At 37.6% G+C, this 22,784-nt stretch overlaps 1 protein-coding gene across 4 annotated transcripts in view; it reads left to right on the plus strand.

The window, feature by feature from the left end:
- The first annotated feature begins 4,230 nt into the window (after nucleotides 1-4,230).
- The window catches only part of ZNF438 (zinc finger protein 438), a 51,474-nt gene continuing 32,920 nt past the window's right edge, over nucleotides 4,231-22,784 (plus strand). The window contains exons 1-5 of one of the 4 annotated variants that reach the window (XM_061350499.1): nucleotides 4,231-4,251; nucleotides 4,922-5,015; nucleotides 6,973-7,030; nucleotides 7,931-8,066; nucleotides 14,626-14,710. The gene's annotated coding sequence lies outside the window, so the exon portion shown is untranslated. Of the gene's footprint in view, nucleotides 4,252-4,530; nucleotides 5,016-6,972; nucleotides 7,031-7,930; nucleotides 8,067-14,625; nucleotides 14,711-22,784 lie in introns of those variants that run through there. The other 3 variants (XM_061350522.1, XM_061350530.1, XM_061350540.1) reach the window with 3 other exon arrangements.

Genomic DNA, 22,784 nt, shown 5'->3' on the forward strand with positions numbered 1-22,784 from the left:
TACGGACCTCTGCCCAGTCTCAGGCTTCTTGTGTAGTTTGAAAAGTTCCATTCAGCCACCCTCTGACATTGGAGGGACCTGAGTTCTGAAGAGCTGGGATTCATCTGTTTGAGGTAGTTGCTGTAGGCTCCTCTCACAGTCAGAGAAGAAACAAGAACTTACAGGGCAGCACTTATCCATTTGAGACCTCAGGATACGAACTGCTGCCCAGACTTCTCTGACACATTTTCTTAACACTCATTCACTCTGAATTTTATGCAAAAATATTTCTTAGTAACATACTAACTGCCTTTCTAATTGCTGGCAGCATTTGTTTCAGATTTTCTTCTCTTTTTTTTTTTTTTGAGCTGTATCTTTTTAAATCTGCTCTAATTCTTGATTTTTTCCCATATTTATTTTACTTGCTTGTTCTGCTTAGTTATCTAGATCTTGGCTTCTTTATTATATTAACTGGCATTTCTCCTTTTTCTTTTTTTCCCAAAAGCAGTGTTTCAGAATTTAATGGTTTGACAGGTTAATGATGACAAAAAGGGATGTATTAAAGCTAATATTTTTCAACTTCAAAGAATTTTACTCATATTTATTAATGCAGTTTCATAATATTTAAGTCAGAATTATCACTGTTACAAAGCTAGGGGAACTGAAGAGCACACATGAAAGCCTAACCATCTTATATATTTAACAGGTACAAATACCCAGCTAGAAGCCTAATCTCTAGGAAGCAGAATTCTGGTATTTAGAGGTTTTTTCAAAGCTTGTGTTTGGTGTTGTCCAGGTTCCCCCAAAATCTCTGTGTCTCTAGTAGAGTGAATTTAAATACATTAATCATCTTCTAAAAAACATAGTATTCTCAAAGTCTGCTGTAGCACTTAAAAGTGAACTACCTGAATTTTCTACCTAGTCTAAATCAAATTAGTACTATGCAGTTACCACCTTGCTGCATGTGGGTGGATTTTCTCTGAAAGTGATGTAAAATTCCTAAATGTTCTAAAACTTTATAGATAATGCAAAGGAGGGAAGTTTTACAGTTGTTTGTTCAAGGTGCCCCATAAAGACCTCAGTTCAAAGCACTGCAGAAGACTATGGTTCAACCCTTTACTCCAACGTATTGGCATTTCTATTTGTGCATGGCAGAAGCATTACTGTGCAAACATCTTTATTGATTTAATTCTGAAAATGTGCTAAACTGCTAAATATGAAAAAATTAATGTGGCCTTTAATATTATAAAATTTTCTTAGCCAGTTTATTATCCTAAACTATTCATACTAGTTATAAGTAGTGCACACTAATACTGCACATAATAAAATTCCTAATTGTGTAGGTATACTCTTCAGTATACTCTATGTTACAATCCACTATGGCTCTTTTACAGAGGATGGAGAAAGAATGTTCTCTACATAATATTTAGTCTAAATTGTTACCAACACAATCTTTGAAACAGTATCTTCGTCTACTGTGGGATGTAAAAAGAGAAAGGAGTATCTTCATCAGGTATCATAGCTTTCTTTTTTTTTAATGTATTTTTCACTGGTTACTAAGTTCTGTTTACTTTCAATTCTAATTATAAACACATTCTATTACTTTGCTTTTAAGAATAACTCATTCATAAGAGCCCATAAATAGAACTGAGATCACTGGCACACTTCTCCATACAAATTCAGGAAAAAGTTTTTTAGAATATCATAAGCAAGGATGCTGAGGCAATACTCCATGCAAAATACTATCTTCAGCAAGTCACAATGCATTATTTCTTGATATCCCAGCCTTACGTTAACTCTGCTACAAAGTTGTTACATGTTTATCATGAAATGAGGTTTGAGGAAAATTTATATACTCTACTAGAAACAACTGATCTTTTCTGTGAATAAGGAAAACAGTCTATAATGGAAGGTTACATTGTCATCAGATCTCTTTTTCACAAGCAACAGATAAATTCATCATAGTATTTTATTGTATTTTTAAATGAAAACTAATAGCTGGTAAAGGCACAAACACATTTGCACATCAGAATGAATATTTTGTGTCTCTTGAAGAGGCATGTAATACATCAAGAACCATTGTATGGTAATTATGCCTCATTTGTGGCTCAGAAAGGCAGTATAACTACTGAATATAGGAACAGTTTTGTTCAAGCAAGAGTCAAGACTTGTATGACTTCAAAAGGGAATATAATTATTTAAGACCATTTGGAGGGTTCATCCTCAAATTCATTGTATTTTATAGGTTCTGAACCACAAAACACTTCAGCTTTAGTAAGCACAGAAAGGTGAAGAATATTTATTTTAAACAGTTCCTGCTGAAACTGTAGATTACTTTTAAACGAAATTTTCTAAAGCACAGGAACAGTTATTTCAGATACAGAACCTCCAAGTGGAACCCACGACTGAAGAACAGTATCATATCATAAATGTACCTTGGTTCTGAAATGGCTCTGAGCCAGTCTGCCTACTTTATCAACACACATTCCATTTGCCAAGATGAAATTTCTGAACTCGTAAAATTGTGTTTCTGTTCAAAACAACTAATTCTAATTAATGTAAGTCAGATTTTAATGAAATCAGAGTTCAAGAAAGCCTTTTAATTTCTTTTTATTGTTTGCTCACGCTGGAAAAACAGTTTTCAGGGCCAAAGACTCAGAATATCCACTTCTTTAGCTGTAACTCTGCAGGGAGCTGCAGAAACAGATTTTCAGAAAATGGCACATATATTTTAAATATATTTCTAATTGTCAGCATACTGTGTAAGCCTACACAGTTCAAATTTCAGCATAAGGTACATATAGAGAAATGTGGATATTTGGAAGGAATTACATATTCCTTGCATATTCTCCAACATTATCCCTTTCCTTTTTTCCATTTTTGGTGCCTGCCGACATTATAGCACCGCAGGCTCATGAATGTAAGCACGATAGCAAAAAGCATCAGGATTAAACGTTTAGCCTAACCCCATTTCCCCCCTTTCCCTTGCTCCCACTTTCCAGGCACTGTGCCAATGCTGCCTCAGAGATTCTTTGTTCCAGCAGTGGCTGGGGGGGTCCTTGATGTCCCCTTTATCCCACAAAAGGCTACGGCACAACATGACAGCTGTGCTAAGTGCAGCCTTACAGGAGATGAGTGTCCTGGCTGAGCACACACACAAAAAGGTTTTGAAGATGGAGACAGCCCTGTATCACACGGTGACACCGAAAAAGGAGGCAGCCCCAATGCCCAATAATCCTTGAAGCCATGCAGGCAAAGTAATTTTCTTCTCCACAAGAAAATTTCTTCTCTGATGGTTAGAAGAAAAACAGAGGTTGCTTTTTTATTTTCTGAATCTTCTGTTTCCCTTCTTTTTACTCACGTATTTTACACTTGCTTTCATTCTTCTGCACTTTCTCAACTCCCTCCTGCCTAACTCGTTTCTCCCTTCAGCCTTCCCTTAAATCCTGTATTATCCTACATCACACCTTAATTTTTCCTCTTTCATAGAATCACTGAGGTTGGAAAAGATCCTTAGTATCGAGTCCACCCAATAACCTAGCAGTGCCAAGTCCACCACTAAACCATGTCCCTAAGCACATCAACGTATCTTTTAAATGCCTCCAGGGATGGCGACTCCATCACTTCCCTGGGCAGCTGGTTCCAACACTTGACAACACTTTTGGGGAAAAAATTGTTCCCGATATCCAACTTAAGCCTCCTGCATGCAATTTGAAGCCATTTCCTCTTGTCCTATCACTTGTAACTTGGGAAAGGAGACAGACACACCTGGGCACACTGCCAGCTCACGTTCAGACAGCTGTGCTCACCTCTGGCCCAGTGCTTGCAGGTCACTCATATCCATGCCCCAGAACTCCTGCACTTTCCAAAGACTCCTTTTTCTAACCTATCTGCCTGCGTGCCTGCAATCCCCAGTCGCACTGCCCCTAACCCGCAGCATGGTTACAGTCTCTTCTGGGGCCGACTGGGAGCTGATGGCTAGCTGGGAAGGGAAGGCCTCACTCCCAACACAGTGGTGCCCGGAGAGTCACCCATGTAGCACTGTGTCCCAGGGACGGCAGGAGCTGAGGCCCGGACGTACCCATAGGTGCAACCACTGCTGCACTGGTTGCTGCCTTCCCGCCAACCCCCAGCGGCGGAACTGCGCTTGCGCCCAGGCCGGAAGGGGTTCAGACTTCCCAGCGCACACGGCTTTCCCTTGGGCTGTGACGCCGGACGCGTGGTCGCTGTGACGTTTGGAGGCGTGACGCAGGCACGCAGAGGGCCGCATTCGTAAGTTCCCTTCCCCGGCGGTGGTAGGGGCCGCGGCCCGGGTGGGTGAAGGCAGTGGTTCGGGGTGCGGGTGCACCCGCTCTGCTCACTTTCTCCCTTCGGGCGGCGGCGCGGGGTCGGGAAGGTCGCCCCGCTGGCGCCCGTGGAGTGGGCGTAAGAGGCGGTGGCTGGGCAGCGGCCATCGGCCAAAGCGCCGTGCTGAGGTGGGCGCCTCCCTCGGCCCGGCCCCCGGCGAGCCCGAGGGGGTCCCCCCCGGGGCCTGGCTGAGCTAGGGCTCCGAGGCCGTTGGCTCGCCCAGTCACGGGAAAGCGGTTCCCGAGCCCGCAGGTCAGGCCCGTGTCCCCGGCCTGTGGAGCGTGGGTTGCCCCCTGCAACGGTGCGGGACGAGGTGCGTGCGGGGCCCGCTTATCCCGACAGCCACAGCCGAAGTCCGAGAGCGAAGGAGCGCGGCCTGCCGGGCGGCCGCAGGGCTCAGTGGAGGCGGCTGCCGACGCTGTACGTTACGGTGCTAACGCAGACACCCGGCGCTCCTCCTGTTCAGGTGGTGCCTGCTTCTGCCGACACAGAAGCGAGGGAGTGTGGCTGCGTCTGTCAAATGTGACAATAAAGGTCTACAGAAACGCTATTGATTACTGGTTTTTACAAGTCACCAAAATTACTTCTTTTACAGTTCACTTCCACTTCTTACAGTACACGTGGCCATGAAATGTGTGTATCAGGGATGCAGCAGATGCCCTCCTGTTTTGTGATGCCAAAATGTGGAAGTATGTGACCTGTGTAAACCCCCTCCTGCCAGCATGAGTCAGAGCTGTGCACAGAGCTCTTCTCAATCGGACCTGAAACCTCGCCGATGCTTCCGTAAAAGTACAAATACGATGTGCACTTCTAAAGCTCCTTAGGTTTTGGAAGGAACCTGAGAGCCAGAGGGTTTTCATTTGTTCTGTGTCTGCAGAGATGGAGCCATAGGAATAGTGATTGTGCATAACTGGTGCTGAGACCTGCTGGCTTGTGAATTAGAACTTTTTATATTGATAATAATGAAGTTAAGAACATATCCCAAGTTCTCAGTGATCTGATGTGGCTGGCATTGGCAAAATAAGGAAGGAGGTGTTTGAAAGCAGCCTGAGAGAGTTTTGTAATGATTGTGATAGTGCCTGCAGTGTGGTGGGTTTGATACAATGTGAGCAGTTGGCTTGTTTATTTTGTCCAAAAGTCATGCTTTAATAAAAGCCTTATCTAGGTCTATGCCTGAACTAAAATGGGTGTGATACATCTTACCTTTTATTGTCAGCCTTGCATTTCACTTAATACTGTCTTGTGCTCAGTTCGTTTCTTTTCTCCAGGTTAAGGATATTTCATTGAATCTTTTTATGTGTGTTGAAGTCTCAGTCAACAGTTTAGCCCTTAAATGCCATGTAGTTTAGAAATTATAGTCTTGAATTCGCTTGTACGGATTTATTTGAACCTGTAATACACCACTGGAAAGTGTTTTTCATATTATTATTCCATATTAAAAACAGGAGGATAGCATAAGGTAAATACGCAGCTCCCTTGCGTCACAGTAGTTTCTATGTGCAGGTTTTGTTGTTGTTTTTTTTTTTTTTTCCCACAGGGCCATTTGACAACCCAAATATTGAGCTGCCTTTTTTTTTTTCTTTGTCTAACATTTGCAACTAACTACAAAGATTGTAGGTAGTTATTTTTAGTACTAGTTTAAGTTAATTTTTAAGTTATTTTTATGCAAATACATTTTTTTTTTCTGCTTCAGTAGCTAGAATTGGATTTTTTCAAACTTAAAGTTTGTCAAAAACTTGAGTATGTTTAAAATACTTTTTTTGTGATGGTCTGATATGATCTTAGTGTTTAAAAAAATGTGCTTGGGTAATGATAACTGGAGGATCAGAAAAAAACTAGCACTATGGTATGGTTCATATATTTTTAACTTTGGGCAGGCTTTTAAAGTAATAGATTGTAGGGTAACTGAAATTTTGTAGTTAAAATGTTTTTCAAATAATTCATGAAGGAAACACCAGTTTCCTATGTATCCTGAACTTCTCATTTGGGAGAATATCAGAACTAGCAATGACAGTGACACCATATGGCGAGGTATTTCTGACTTTCTCACATGAAACTTCAGATATATGTAGTGAATATCATGTTCTTGATGTACAGGTTCAATGGTGCTGCATGAGACGAAAGCAGCGTTCTTCATCTGTGACTTGTGTTTCAGGGATTTTTATGTGCAGAGGTAATACTTGATTTGTGGAAGTAGTTTAATATTTTAAATGTCTATGTGAAGCTGGTGAGGTTTAATGTATTCATTTTTACCTAATGAGGTAGGTGTTGTTTGGTGAAATGCTGAAAGTACAACATTTATTTGGAACTGGCTGAAAATATTACTGCTGTTGCAATAATAGAAACTTACAGAGTTTTAAAAGTATGTGGTAAAATCAGGAATGTGTGAACTTTATCATTTATTTTAGCAATATTTATTCAAATATTTGTTATTGCAGTTTGTAATCTCAAGTACTGTTAATGTATGGTGAGCCTCAGAGGACATGTCATTGTATTGAGGGTAAACATCTTTTAGTAGAATTCTTTTTTATTTACCATTTTCTAGAATGTATGCCTGTGCTTTTTGTTTAATACGATTTTTAGTCTTTTGCTAGATACGTTTCCTGAGATACTGCAAGTAACTGTTTTTTGTTCTCCTTTTAATAGGAATTAAGATGGATGGAATACTTTCTTTGCCATAGCAGCAGCAGGATGCATAAGCTGGGTATGTTGAAAGAATATGGTTTGTATCTTAAGAGAATGTTTTAATTTTTGATTCTTTATCTGAACACAAAGAAATTACGTATGATAAGCTGGGGTACTGGTTTGTCCTTAATAAGCTGATTAAACCTAGTTTAAGTAGTATTCGAGCTTTATTATTTAAAGGACTGATTTAATGGGTATTTATAGTGTAATTAAATGTTGTAGGAGATGTTATCACAGTTGTGGAGTAATACATCTTAATCTGATAATTCTTCCTAGTTAATATAAAAAATGTAATCAAAACACCATGAACCTAACTGCAGTGGAACTGTACTTTGTGTGTATGAAACAAGGATGCCAAACTGCATAAATTAGGGAGAATCTATCTTTGGTTTGTCACTTCAGTCTTTTACCACTGTACCACTTTAGTCCTCACCTAAACTGTGAACTATTCTTGTTGTCATTGATTCTTTCTTGCATCTTTTTGAAGGGTATACAGTACTGAAAGCTTTGCCTGAAGCTAGCCTGATAGCTGGTGTCCTGATACCAAACAGGCTCAGTATTGAGCTATCAGTGTACTTTCAACTATTGATTAAATGGAAAAGAAAGAATATAATAGGTAGCTTATCCATCTTTCAGAGTTGTAATGGATTGTGGTTAATTCATTTGTGGTTAAGCTGTTTTTTAGAAAAAAGAAAAAGCTTTTTTTGTTTTTGCAGCATGTTGAGGGCTTTTTTCTTGGGATCATATAAAGAGTAAAATTATGCAGTATTGAGTAATTAACATATTTATATATTTATTAAAGAGGGACTTTTAGAGGCTGCTATATGATATTAATTTCTGTTTATGCGTCCAGTCATTTAGTTCTATAGCTTAGCCCTTTATTGTTCTTCTTTGGCTATTTATTTTTTTCCCCAGAAAGTCTAAGGCCAGGATTGTTGGTTTAGAGAAAGTATCATGGTTAATGCCAAGAAGAGCTGAGATGAGCTTTGAAGCTGGATTTATACCAGCCCTGCTGAAATATCTCCATCACAGGAAGTCCCTGAAGAAGCAGGAAGGTAGGAGTATTCTTATGGCTTGCTAGAAGATCCAAGTGCAAAAGAAGTGGAAAGGCAGTACATAAAATTTATTTGATAGGTATGGGAGTAGTGGGGGAAAGAAACTACTCCTGCCAGACTTACTAGGACCTATCACTGAAATCAGTTTGGGGTATTAGGTGCCTTCTGGGTTATAGTTTCATGGAGAATTTTTGCTGTTTGTTTGAGTTTGGCTGACAGATGAGTCAGAACAAAGTTTCCGTACTCAGTCTACCACCTGAAACCCTTTGTTATCAATAACTGAAGGTTGAACTAACTGTAGGAAGTATTCAATGGCTTTACCTGACCCAAAAAAGCAAAAATCAAAGCAAACAACCCCCTAAAGGTGGTTTGTCTTACTTTTTGGTGCATTATTCATCTGTTGTAAGGGACAATTCCAAGGGACTCTACTCTTCTAAGAACTTTTCCCTAGGACAGTGTTCTGAAAATGGTGCATGATGACAAATTACAGCTTAGGCCACTGTAATTTCTGTTGTACCCATACTTCTTTACCACTTCACTTTTCTTATATATGTGTTTGTGGTTCTTTTGTATGAATTATAGAAAATAGGGATGTTCTAGTTACTGGCATGTAGTTTTGAATATACTTCAGTCTTCTGTGTGCCAGTGATTTTAAATAGTAATGATACAAAGTTTAATTTTGGTTGGGTTTTTGTCCGTTGTTGGCTGGTTAGCCTCACAAGAGTGAAGTTATAGTCTGCCAGTTTTCTGTGAGTGCCTAGGATCTCAGATTTATGCAAACCCTCAAAATACTGTTAGGGAATAAAAAAAGGATCAGTCTCTAAAAACCTGCATAGTTTTGTTGTGGATGTGAGCGTACTTTGTGTATGATGAATCAAATGCTTTGAAGTTATCAGAATACTAGTAAAATGTCCTAGATTAATAATATGAATGTTCAGTGTGTTTTACAGCTTTTGTTATCAACATGTTTTGAGGCTTTACTGAAAGAAAAGCAGATTGGTGTTGGATTTAGAAAGAAGGGACTGTTGTGTATTACAGGACTGAAACTGAGACCACCCAAATGCCTTCAGCTGTTTTTTGTTATTTTCACAAATAGTTTGTTCTTTTATCAGAGTGTTTAAGAACAGAGAGTTGGGTCAGTCACTCTATTTTTTTTTCCTAAATGTCAATGTTAAACAAACTTTACAATACTGTTCATAATTGGGAAAAAAAAAAAAAAAAGCCAAAACCTTAGACTTTTGATTCTCTTGGGTTTTTTAGCTTCCAGAGAGTAACAATAGGCAGGTGTGATTTCAGATTTTGAATTGCACCTTTTTCTTGGGAACTCTTATCTAGTTTTGTCTGGATATGTACCCTTTAAGGGTTAATGTAGTATATGTCATATTTTAGGATATTTTAGTAAGTTAATTCAGGGATGTTGCATGTTTTCCATAGTTCTGGTAGGGTAGGTGGAATGTAGAATGTTCTTGTTTTCTTCTCATGTGTTATGTTTTCTATTTAAGCCCTAATTTTTCAAAGGGCAGGTTTGCTGTATTACATTACAGACTTGTTCTTGCACCAAGAACATTTATGCCTCACTGAAGGCCTAAAAGTGGAAAGTCCACATACCTGCAGTTTAGGGCAATTACCTTTGCTTAGTCTGTGTTTATGTTCTCTTGTAAACCAGTGATTTTCTCTCTGGGAAGATACCGTGATAGGCATATGACAAAGATTTGTAGACTGTAATGGGTGAGATATGAGGAAGAAATTACACTGAAGGACAAAATATCAAAGGCTACCTGGCTCAAAATGAGAAGTCTTCACATGTTTATAGTGTCACATATTCTAAGTACGAGGCTGGGTATTAAGAATTGTTTCTGAGAGTGCTGTTAACTTCTGATATATGTGTTTGTATTTACAGTCAGAGTAAATGAAGTGTGATGGAGAATAGCATAGGGAATAAAATGCTATGGTAAACATCAGTATCTTACTGTCATACAGCATGCCATCAGAGTGTATGTGGTGCTGGATGCCTCCCCTAAAAAGGAGGGTGTAGAGGAGAAGGAGATTCAGAAAAAAGGCTAAAAGAGGGGTCCGTGGGGATCAAAATTTCCTTGTATAAAGATAAATTGGAAAAAAAGAAAAGAAGTTAGGCTGTTTAGCCTTTGGAAGGCAATGAATATGATGAAGTGTAACACAAGTACAGAGAATGATGAGTGGTTTGAGGAAAAATAATTCAAGAGCTTTTCTGCTGGTTCATGCTGTAAGAAGAAGGGATGATCTGTGAAATTAGGCTGGCAAACTGAGAAAGGAAACTTGAGAAAGGATATATTTTTTAGTAAATTGGTAAGTCAGAGAGCTCTGCAGTCTAGGGGTAATTTTAATTTAGTAAAATTCTAATAGAAATTGGACAATTTAGAGTGCAAGAATATTTACACACACTCAGGTGTGTATTTACACAGACTCCTGAAAGAATATAATCACTCAGCTTTTTGTCCTATATAAGATTATATTTTTCCTTTATGATTTGTAATAAAGCTCATCTAAAAAAACTATATATTGATGGTGGGAGTAAAGGAATTAAGTTTGTCCCTAGTTTGTTTACCAGAGAAAAGGTTATAGAATCTCACTTTCTTTTTTTTCTCTCTCTCCCTGTGTTAGGTTATATCTGGGTGAAATACCCACTAGGTATGAGGTCTAATTCTGTTGGTATCGTTCACTGATTTACATTGTTTTCTTGTAAGTAGGGACATTGAGGAAGAAGTTTTGGGAAGTGACATTAGGGTCCTCATCAACTTGGAGAGAAATCATGTAGGGTAGTTGTTTTAAATTATATAGGGCAGGTTTTGTGACTTGCCACTAGTGTGGCAATGTTTTGTTCAGCTTTGATTTTTCTCTTGCCTCAGCTTATGCATTAAGTAAGTATTCCTGTAGTAATTTTATCCAAATCGGTACATAAGTTTATTCTGTACCTAGAGCAATCAAATATTTAGGGAGGGTGAGATGAGCTAATGCTGGCCTTCTGTGTCATCCATCCAAGTTCCAGAAAGTATGTAAAAATTCATAAAAAATGTCAGTGGGGGTATCTTAATTAAATAAGCATGCTTGTCTCTCTGCCAGACTTCTCTCTTGGCATGGTTCAAGTCTTAGAAACTCTGTTTGCTTTCAGTCTCTATCAAACTCAAATACTGCACTCTGTGATAAAAGCATCAAAAGCAGTGTTCAGCAGAAAAAGACTACAGAATCAGCTTTTGCTCATTCCCACTGAAATGTCCTTTTCACTCTATTTAATGGAGGCTGCAGTTTTCACTTTTGGTGTGTTTAGCAACAGATTGACTTAGATTTGTTGTATTTGGCTCTAGAGCTGCACAGAGCAGATGTCGGGGAGGTGCCGTGACAGGAATAAAAAAATTCAGAAGGCTTGTGGGAATTTGAGGGGTGAAGGGGAAATCTTCCTCCTATTTTTTCACTGCTAGAATCCATATTATAAAATTTAGAGTTGGCATTCAATTGAAAACTTGCTGTGCTGCAAGGGTTGGTGCACTGATGCGGGCGTTCTTTCCCACAGCTCAGATTATGGTAACAGAGTTTATTTATAAAATAAAATATGCCTGTGAAATTATAATTGATACCTTAATTATGGAGAACTTGTCTGAAAGATGGTAGCTTAGTGACCTACAGGACATTTTCCTGGCTTAGAATAGCCATGATTTTACCAAAACATTTTCTCTGTATGAATTTTAAAAATGGAATTCCCCTGTCAAGGCAGAAAAACTTAAATAACTGAGAGGTCAGGGATGATAAGCCTAAAATAATGGTCAACTTGTAGACAATTTTTAGGGTCGGAACATCAGAAAAGTAAGCTTCGCTGTTCTGGGATTGTCACTATTTGGAAAATATGCATTTGAAAGCCACCACTGCATTGCCAGTCGTTGCATAAGCAGGTGGGTGCCAGATGTATGTGGGATCCTAGAGAAGTTTGATGCTTTGGTTTATTTCTTTTCAATTTGCAATGAGCAGAATGTTCAAAAGTTAGTGGCTGCTTTTTTTTTTTAATTTTTTTTTAAGGCTGGAAGTATTTTATCTTTGCCTTGATTAAAAGGCCATTCCTGAAAACACCTTGTGTAATTTGTTAGTAGAATGATTACTTGTTTGTTTATCTTTCTCACATCTGTATCTCCACTCATCATCTACCTGCACTTCAGGAATATATACTGCCACAGTTTAGTGTATAGATTATAAAAAGTAAATGAGTTGTAATTTGTAATAGTTTTGATTGCAGGCCTCTGTATTCGAAAGTTGTGCCAATTCTCTGTTGTCTTATATATTTGATGATGTACTTAAGACTTTGTGGAACCTGAGGATGTTTTTTTCTCTGAAGTGAAAAAATGTTACTTATACAATAAATCATCTAGAGGGGAGGGTAGTAATAAATCTTCTGCTTTTTCTTGAGATGATGCTCCTTAATCTTGTATTAGTGGTTTAGAAAACTGTGTTGCCTCCTGCTTTAAGTCTTCCTATTCTAGGGGTGGTTGTCATAGATCTTATCATTTTCTGGAGAGATGGGCTTTGAAACAGAAGAAATGTGTCTTATTGTGTATTTAGTTGGAATTTAGAAGTTGTCTGATTTCTTTAAAAAAAGCAATTAGTAATAGTGGGGTGAGTTGTCAAAAGAATCATATGTGTGAGATACGTAATATACGTGCTCTGTTCCTCTCAGGACTTAGAGAGTCATGATTGTAGTATGCTGTTTAGATTTGAGAACAAATCTTCCCGTATGTTTTGCTGGTGAAAAATGTAAATACGCTGCTAAAAGAAAACAGGGCAAACCAACTCGTCTGTTAGCTGTAACATGTTGAGTTTCTTGGTTTGGTAGCTAATTTCAGCAGCTTGAAAGTGACAAGCATGGAAATAATTGTGGTTAGAACTGCTCCAAGAGGATTGAGTGAAGCCTTTTTGATTTCCTAAACGTAAAGGAAGCCAAGTTTGATCAACAGCTGCTGTGAGGGTTATTCAGACAGTGAGTAAATCCAGTCCAGTGCAGGATTTTGCGTTTCTGACTGGTTGAAGGCATGTTCTTCTGCTTAAAGTGAGATTCTGAAACTGTAGTAGTTTCATGCATTTGATTAGCATCATTTATGTCTGCCCTATACTTAATTTCTTCTTGATACTCACTGGCCAGTGGTTTTTGTGGTGGGTTTTTTTTTGTTGTTGTTGTTTTGTTTTGTTTTGGTTATTTTTTCAATTTTGAGGCTGAAAGCTTATTTTCATTTTCAAGGTAAAAGTTGAGCAAACTTTTTGATTTTAAAAACAGACTGCATTTGTAGAAATGCAGATATCTTTAGAAGATTTAGCTGATCAACTTTTGGGAAGCAGGAGAACTGACACTAAGAATGCTGCTACCAAGGGTGATGGAAACTCCTAACTATAGAATCGGTTTGTTCTGTGTATGTTTTCTCCTTTTTCAGGAAGATGTTCATTTTGGAAAAAAAAAGCGAAAGATTCCCTATCTATAAAAAGTTGATTAAAGAAGTTGTGGAGTAATGGGATTTAGTTGGAATATAAAAAATGCAAGCCAAGGATACAGTGATGTCTAATAATTTGTAAAGCATCTGCCCCCTTGAAAACAAAAAGTAAAAAAAGAATCATCATTTGAACAGTGAACTGTAGCTATATACTATTCCAGCTGCCCTGTCCTGTCAGAGAACTAGGACAGGCTTAAGTATCTCAGGTCTTACTTAACCCTAGGAGATTTTGGTGATGGGAGAAACAATAATTTTGGGCAGTATAAGCCTTTATTTATCTAAGTGGAATTGTGTTTTAGAGAGCGTGTTGTTCAATAAATGAAAATGGTTTACTTGAGTTGTCACTTTTTAAGATTTTGTACATGAAATACTAGAAAGACTATTTCAAAAATGTTTAAATAATTGGAAGTTAATACATAAACTTCAAAATTTGCTTTAGTACTGGTTGGCACAAAATAACCATGCATGCTTTCTTGAAGGATATTTTACGAAGAAGAGTTTCAGATTTTCCTTAGCAGCCTCTCTCTCAAATACACATCTGCGAATGGTGTAGTTATCTGATAATTCAGTCTTTGGCAGTTATATTTAGAAAGCTGCTTTATACTGGGAAAGAAAATATTTAGCATGTATACTTGCGGTTAGGAAGAGACTGAGTGGGAATACTAAAACGTGTTGAACTGACTAACTGTAGATGCTCTCAACAGAGGAATTCATAAATTTCTGTGGGAATCTAATTATATGACAAATAATTGTAATTATAAGCTTAATAATTTCTAAACTGGTACCTTCGGAATTCATTATTCTTTTTATTTATTTATTTATTTGTTTTTATTCCCCTCCCTACTATAAAGGGGATTCAGAGGCCCAGACTATGAAATTCTTTATTTCAATTTTTTAAAAGTTAATTGTATTTTTTTTGAGAAATGAGTGCTGGTAACCTGTCCATTAAAAACCATTACTAGTACTGCTGCATTACTAGTTTTCAGGTATTAATTCTAAAGAGGTTTTGTAAAGAGCAGATGTGGTTAAGTGGAAAATGTTGATTTGTTTGAAAGGAATGCTCACCTTCTGACATGCTGCCTACACTTCAGAGGTACAGGAAATACTTCCCAGTGCTGTTGTTATCAATTCATTTGCATGGTAAGAGTCCTTACAGTTGGCTCATGGCTTCTAACAGACTTCAGACCCATCAGTTCACCTTACTAAAAGAAAGGCTTTGGTTTTATGAATATTTGAACCATCACTGGTCACTAAAAAAGCAATAGCGGTGTCACTGGAAGTCTATGCTTTACATGTACAAGTATCTTGCAATGATATGGAGATATTCTTTTGACCGACCAGCAAATGTTGTTGTTTGCTGTGGATAGATTTGTGTCGAATTTATAGCCATGGAAAATTTAGTGTCTCATCATATATTGCAGTTTTTGGCCACCATCTTTTATGGATATCATACTGTTGAATATTTAATCTGCTGTGGAGACAGACAAATTTAGGAGAAGTGACTTTAATCTCAGAACGTGTGTTGATTGGGAGAATTAGTTCAGTTTGTTTTTGCTAATCACTAACCCTTAGAAGTGGGATTAAGTTTAGTGCAGGAGAAAATGGAACATTCAGTTTGTCTTCAGAATGAGGTCACATTACTTGTCTCTTCAGCCTCCATCTCAGTAAAATAGTAGAAAGTGTAATTGTTTCATATTTCAGTTTTGTCTCCTGGAGAATAGGATTTACAGTTACTTGTGCAGGCCGTAATGTTAGAAATGACTTTTTGGCATTCTTGATTGGTAGATCTTTACTACACTGTATCTGCCTTGTTTGCATGCCCATGCCCAAAATTCTCATGTGCTTCTTTTGTACTTTATTTTCTTTGTTTTTTTTACCCTTGATTTTATTTACTTGGTAATTTCATTGGGCGGGTAGCTGAGTAGACTGCAGTCATGCAGACGTGGCCTGTGCATGTGGTGGTAGAGATGGCAAAGGTCAGCCTTAGAAAAGGAAAGGAAAAGGAAACGAAGTAGAATTGAAGAGAACACATGAATAGAGGGGAATAACTGAGTGACAGGTTGGAAGAAAAGAAGCCGAAATGGTGGTATAGAGGTGCTCTGCAAATGCAGTGTGTGGTTTGTAATTTTAAGAGCAACTGAAGAAGTATGTTGTTTAAATAAGATAATTCATTGATTTTTTTAATAAAAGTATCTATCTCATTTTTTGGGTAGATCAGATGTACACCAATACTCATTTTAGGGGAGCTTACTGGTTTTGTTTCCTAAAATGAGACTATATTCATAATTGTTTTAATTAACAAATTAAGAAAAACACTAGTATTTGATTGCTTTATTGCTCATCTCTTGTCTGATCAGGGTTATATACACATACTTTGCAGCATTATCTGTTTGTGGATATAAAGGAATGCAATAATCCTTAGTAGGGAGCTTAAAAAAAGTCTCTTGCTTCATTAAAATGTTTCCCAGATCTGTGTGAAGAGCATGCATGTATGAGCACTGTTCACTTTCCAAAAATGGCAGTTGAAGTCTTCGTAACTAGATTGAACTATAGTCAGATTACTCAAATTCCCCCGTGTCCCTAGAGAATACAAATTGTTTCACCAACAAATACATAGGGTGGCTTAAGCCTATTCTCTTGAGCTATGGGGTACATATCAGAATTTGGGAGATAGTTTTTATGGAATAGATAACTGAGAGAGTTAGCATTCTTGCTCAGATAATGCACTATTTATTTTGGAAGGGAATTTCCCATGACTAAGTAAGAACAAGATGTTTGACCACCTTCTAGGGAGGAGGCTGTTTGGTCAGCACGAAATTGAAAGAAAAAAGTCAGAAGAGACAACTCACCGTTCTTAAGTTGTGTTTGAAATGTTTTCATGTTTCTTCTGGGCTTTAATTATACTGCAGATACATGGCCAGAAGAAAGACCAGAGGCTTTGTTCTTTTCTTGGAAGTATAGCTTTATCATGTTGTTGGGAATTTACAGCCTAGTAATATATAGTGTTTTTTCCATTCCTGTTTTTTGTAATTGGTTTGCACAGCCTCACAGTTTGGCAGCCGAGAGCTCACTTTTTCATGATTTTTTTGGCATGAAAGGGTTACTGTTCACATTTCCTGTGTAATTCCTTCTGATCTTGCTGGGCTGTAATTACTTTCTTGATGTTAAACATTCCCAGGCTCCTATAACCTTCTAGCCTACTTACACTGGCCAAGTTTGTCCCAGGTGATCATGTGGGCGAGCCTCCTGTTTTTGAGGATAAAGATCTCTCCTTCCTGTGGAAGATAGGCTACATACTCATTCCTTTGCTGTGCAATCCCAAGAGAAACCTTTTTAAAAATAATAATAGGGTAACACATCACTCTTTCAGAGTCAGATTTAGCAGCCAAATAGATGACAAATCAAGTGTGTGGGCTTAGAATTCGCTGAATCTTGCTTGAATGACTGCTAGTGCATATTAAAGATTATTTTTTCTTAATACATTTGGAAAATAGGTTATGATATAAAAAAGACAGATTTTGACTGTAGCTTCTTACTTTTGACTGTATAATTGTCAAATCATTTAAAGCTTGCTTGAATGTAGAACTACTTAGTTGAGCTGCTAGGTTGTTTTTTTTTCTTTCGAATTCTTTGCAGTAGCTGTGACTCCTACTAAAAAGGAGAGGCTATTACTCAGTTCTTCTTACACACGTAGTTCAGTTGTCCTGTATGTCTTCTGATTTTCAGTTTGTGGTCTATAAGCAGTAACCACAAGGTATTATTTTGTTTTTAAATAAAAGTGACTGCATACTGCTAAAAAATGTTGGCTTCAGAGATGTGGGAACTGAAGTGTTGTATTCTGTGAAGACACTGAAAGGTCCTATGTGCCACTGCTCAGCAGCTCTTCAGCTTGAATCTGGAGGAGCCACCTGTAAGAATGCGAGTGAAGTTTGCTTTCCATGACCTTTATGCTGTTTTCTCACAGTGCCAAGAAAGACGCAAGATGGTGATGGCAGGATTTTTTTTTAGGGTGTGAGGAGTTGTAATGTGCTGATACACTGACAGCAGTGGGGTTTTTTGTTTGTTGGCTGGGTTTTTTTTGTCAGTGTCAAGAGGGAGTAGCTGGAGATTTTGTGCACCATCGGTTTAAGAAGCCCAGATTCTGGTACTTCATTCAAAAGCGATCTCATTAGCTTATTGTCCTGCTACAGATAGTTGTTTGGTTTTTTTTCTCCTAATCCTAGTTTTATTACATTGTGCATTTAATTGGCCACTTTGTGAAATTCTCAGGCTGCAATATAGTTCTATTTTGTTTAGCTATGGTATTGTGCTTGCACCTCTGCTCAGAAGTCTTCCCAGTAACTGACGGACTGACTGAAGTCTTGTGAATGCGTGGCTGGTTTGAGCTCAGTGTGTTTACACTTGGAAGAAAATGTTATGTAGGTAATAAATTGTAGCAGTTTGAGTTCTATTGTTATTTTAATTCTCACGCATATCAATACCTGTGCTTTACTATATAAATAGAAGTTAGAGCAGTTGGTGTGCATGTTGTTAGTGTGCTGCTGTGCTAGTGAAGGATAGGAAAAATACATTTTAATGAAAATGTCTTTTTAATTTTTATCAGGAAGTCTTCTTGAATTTGATGGCTTTATTATAATTGGAGTGCAGTCAGTATTCTGCTCAATTCTTAATTGCGTACTCCGTCATATAACTGGGAACATGGCTGTCAGATATGCCTGTTTTTGTTGTTGTACCCAGAGGTTCTTGTGATTTTTTCAACATACAGAAATCTGGTCATTGCATAAGCAATTTATACAATAGTCTTATGAAAAAAATGTGAAGCACCAAGTGAGTATAACTGCACAGAAAGAAGAAGATACCACTGATGTCCTGCAATCAGTGTTCCTTTGTCATTTTATCATGGCCTGTGTGTGATCTCCAGGTACCTAGGCTGAGAAAGTTGGGACTGTTCAGCCTGGAGAAGAGAAGGCTGCGTGGAGACCTCATAGCAGCCTTCCAGTATCTGAAGGGGGCATATGGGGATGCTGGGGATCGACTCTTCATTAGGGACTATAGTGATAGGACAAGGGGTAATGGGTTAAAACTTAAACAGGGGAAGTTTAGATTGGATATAAGGAGGAAATTCTTTACTGTTAGGGTGGTGAGGCACTGGAATAGGTTGCCCAAGGAGGTTGTGAATGCTCCATCCCTGGCAGAGTTCAAGGCCAGGTTGGACGAGGCCTTGGGTGATATGGTTTAGTGTGAGGTGTCCCTGCCCATGGCAGGGGGGTTGGAACTTGATGATCTTAAGGTCCTTTCCAACCCTAACTATTCTATGATTCTATGATACCTGAGAGTTTGTAGGAAACTTCATATGAAGAGGGCTGACCTCAACACATTCACTTGGGTATGTGCTAAACACATAGCAAACATTCTAGGTTTCCAGTGCAATGAAGTGCAGCAGGATAGTGTTTTGGTTAAAGCTTTTCTCAAAGCAATTTACTTTTGTCTTTACATTAAGAAAACTCTGATAAATTTAGAGTTTGTTGAAAGTGAGTGCAACTGTATTGAAGCCTGCTTTCTGTCTAATTCGATGTATAGATCATCTTTCCTTTCTGTTTTCCTGTTTAATTTTACTCCTGCTCAGATGAAGACAGTGAAGAATTACACTTTATGTTGTAATTAAAGGTCACCTGTTTTGAATTTGCTTTGTAAAGTGCTTAGAATGTAACTGAACTGACTCTCCATTATGAATTTCACCTATTCAGTGGAAAATACCCTTCATACAAGAAAAAATTACCTTCATACCTTTCATACAAGAAAAAAATTTTCTTGTATGAAAAATACAGTGATTTCAGAGTCCTATTCAAATTACCTTCTGGTTTTTGTGTAGAAGGCATTACAGAATGTAAACTGATACTGTTCTTGTGTTCGTGTACATGTTGATCTTCTGCTGGTTTAACCTAAAACTCTTCTGGATTTAGATGTCTCTAATGTATTGGAAGCAAGGTGATGCATGTAGCTCTGATGCAAGGGAGAACTGGATTTAATCTAAGTATATTTAGTAAAAAGAAAGGAGCTGTTTGGTTTTAAAAAGCTACTGTAGAATTGAGGAATTACTTGAATTAGGTTAGCTTTTATGCTTTCAGACAATGTAGTCAACTGTGGTTTTATATTCAGATTTCTACAAGTTCTCTCTTTGAGAAGACATGTAAATTACTGTTATGACAAAATGCATAAATATGTCTAGGATTTGATAGTAATTAATGCATTTCACTTATCTAAGGAAAGATTAAGTGCCTCAGTTTGAAACAGGCTATAAAAAGTAACGTCAACAAATTTAACACACATTGGGTATCACAGCGCATTTTATAGAACTACAGACACTTTTTTTTAAATGCAGTGGTTTCTCACTTTCAGCATTCACAAACTGAAGTTTAGTCACAGAGCGCCTCTTGACTGGATTTAGAGCACCTCTTGACTAGATGTTTAAGGGCAATTTTTGTGTCCCTGGCTTTCTTGAGTGACTTGAACTACATATAAGAAAGTATTAAGTGCTACTAACATGTTGATTAGCACTTTCACAGAATTACGTTATTTATCACTGGTGCGCAAAAATGAATGATTGAGTGTGCTTAGATTTGTCCTGGTTCAAAAGATGCTGTATAGCAATTCATGGGAGAATCTCACAGCACATGTTAATTGTGCAACTGTGTTTCAGTATCTTTATTATAGAATAGATACTGGATTTGGTGGGCTGCTAACATGAGAGTCCCACTACATGGACTTCAGAATAGATTCTTGTACTTTGAAGAGGCTGACCTTGAGTATCAACCAGTTCTCCAGGACTCTCTTATGTTCCAGGCTAGGCTTTTAAGTAAACAGAAATGTTTCCTTAAGTCCAGGACTGTAATTTTGATACTAGTCTTGATGGCTTTTCTCAGGATTTTAAGATTCACCATCTACAGCTAAGGCTGCCATTGACTTTCACATTCCTGACCAGTTCTTTCTTTAGCTTCCCCTGTCACTTTTGAAAACTATGTCAAATCATCACCGTATTTTCCCTCTGAAAACATTTAAGCCTTATTATAAAATGCTTGCAGCGTGTAGTAGAATCAAATGCTAGAAAGTTATGCAATGCAACTACAGTTTCCTGTTCTTGGTAGGAAATAAGGTTTTTACAACCCAAATGTTAGAGGAATGAAATACTCTCCTGCCTGTTGTTGCTTGGAAATGAAAATGTTTGGCATAAAAGCTTGAAAATGTTCTTGAAATATTAATGGAAACAGTTTTCTTAATTTGTCAAAAATGTATATGAGGAAGAAAAGAGGAATAGAGCAGTTTGTCAGACTGCATAGTTGCTACTTGAGATGAAAATCTCTCTTCTGTTACACTGCCCACTCAGAATTGCTTGGTTTGAGCACTGCTTTTAAGGAGGAAAAGCAGGCATCCTGGCTAAAACTGCCATCTTTCGTTTAAAAAATGAAATGGGCATGATTTCTGTAGCTTAAAATTAGATAACATGCAGCTGACAAAATCAACTGCGCATTAAAGACTTGGCACTGAAGACAGTAGTTTCAGCTTAGATAAGAATCTCTACCTTTATAATAAGTTAGTTGGTGGACTGTTATCTTGGACCTAGTGATCTACAGAAACTCTTGGTTTCTGTATCATACCCATTGGGAAAAAAATTATTTGTTGTTTATCTGTAATAATTGAAACCATGGCATGTGAACATATTTGTTATTGAATTTCAGGTGGCATTGTTTTGTTCTGGAATGGGAAACAGAAAGTTTGGGGTACTGGTGTGATAATTTTCCCACTTACACCTAATATTTAACAGTTCCCATTTTTGTTTCTGATTGATTCATGTGTTTTTGAAAGTATCACTTCTCCGAGTTCACAAAACATGCATCCAGCTTATATGCGTTCACTGAATTTGTACTAAATAAAATGATTTTTGAGGGGAGAAAAGCCTCTGTAAGCACCCTTTCTCTCTGCAGTTTATTGATGTTTGCAGTAATATAACAAGCAGGATCCCAGGTGTCTGTTATTTCTGACCATTTACAATAGCATTCAAGTTCAGTGATGGAAATAGCTTACCCTTACTGGCTAGTTTAAACATCTTCTGTGCCCTGCAGATAAAATAAAGGAAAAAGAGATACCTGATAGGCTTTGCTAATGTTAAGTTTTACTGCCTGGTTTACCACATTTAGAGACTACTGTTTAGCAGGCAAATAGAAGTGGATGAAGTGTAATTTTTATTTTTTTTTTTGTGCTAAGAGAAGATGAAGCATCATGATATTTTTTACATTTGAGGTGAAGTACCCCCACACCACCACCCCCACTCCCACCCCTGTGATTTTTATTTTTTTTTAAGCTCTGTCTATATTTTTAAGGTTTTTTTAATTGTATGGTTTTTATATGGACAGTCATGAATATAGAGAACTTTAAAAGATACTTTACAGTTTGCAAGAGGTTAGGAAACAGGAATACAAGACATTTTTTTAATATAAATATATTTATCCTGTGTAGAAAAAGTCCTATTCTTGCCATCTTGTCTGATGCCTGAAGTAGTTTTATGCTTTCTATGTGATCTGCTAAATATATATATATATTGGATGCTTCTTTTAAAAATCCTATAAAAAAATATGCATTTCAGAATCTTAAAGCTTTTTCTTCCATCTATATAAAATTCATTTGGTTTCCAATCTGTAGATTTTCATCATCTTTAAATACAGTAGGTGTTACAGCTATCACAGTGGACGGTTTTGCAAATACTTACAGATCATGTTTGTATGTAACCTGAAATATTGAAAAAATGAGTTACCTATGTATTTTTAAAGGTAACTGTCACCAGTGGAAATACCTATTTTATTAGATTAATCAAAGGACTGTGGGTTTAAGTGGAACTCTTTGTCATTGCCATTGCATGGGGTTTTTTTTTAAGATTAATTCAGTTCAAACTTGCAGCATGATCAGTGACATTTACATGCTATGGATCATGAGGCCTGCATGCAGTCAGTGAATTCACACAGATGAGGAGTATCTGTGGAAGAAAAGTGGGAAATGTCTTCAGCAGTTTTCACCATTATTTTTTCTCTCCCCTTCTGTGCTCTAAAATAAGTTGGGCTGGAGGAATGAATGTTTGATGCAGAAGATGCAGGTTGTTGGCGTGTACCCAGTGCACATGTAAAAAATAAAAAGTTTAAGCTAATCTTCAGTTATTTCATTA

The sequence above is a fragment of the Neopsephotus bourkii genome, unplaced genomic scaffold, assembly GCF_033783945.1.
Source record: "Neopsephotus bourkii isolate Nb327-2 ecotype Australia unplaced genomic scaffold, CSIRO-AGI_Nbou_v1 NB_53, whole genome shotgun sequence".
Classification (NCBI taxonomy): Eukaryota; Metazoa; Chordata; class Aves; order Psittaciformes; family Psittacidae; genus Neopsephotus; species Neopsephotus bourkii.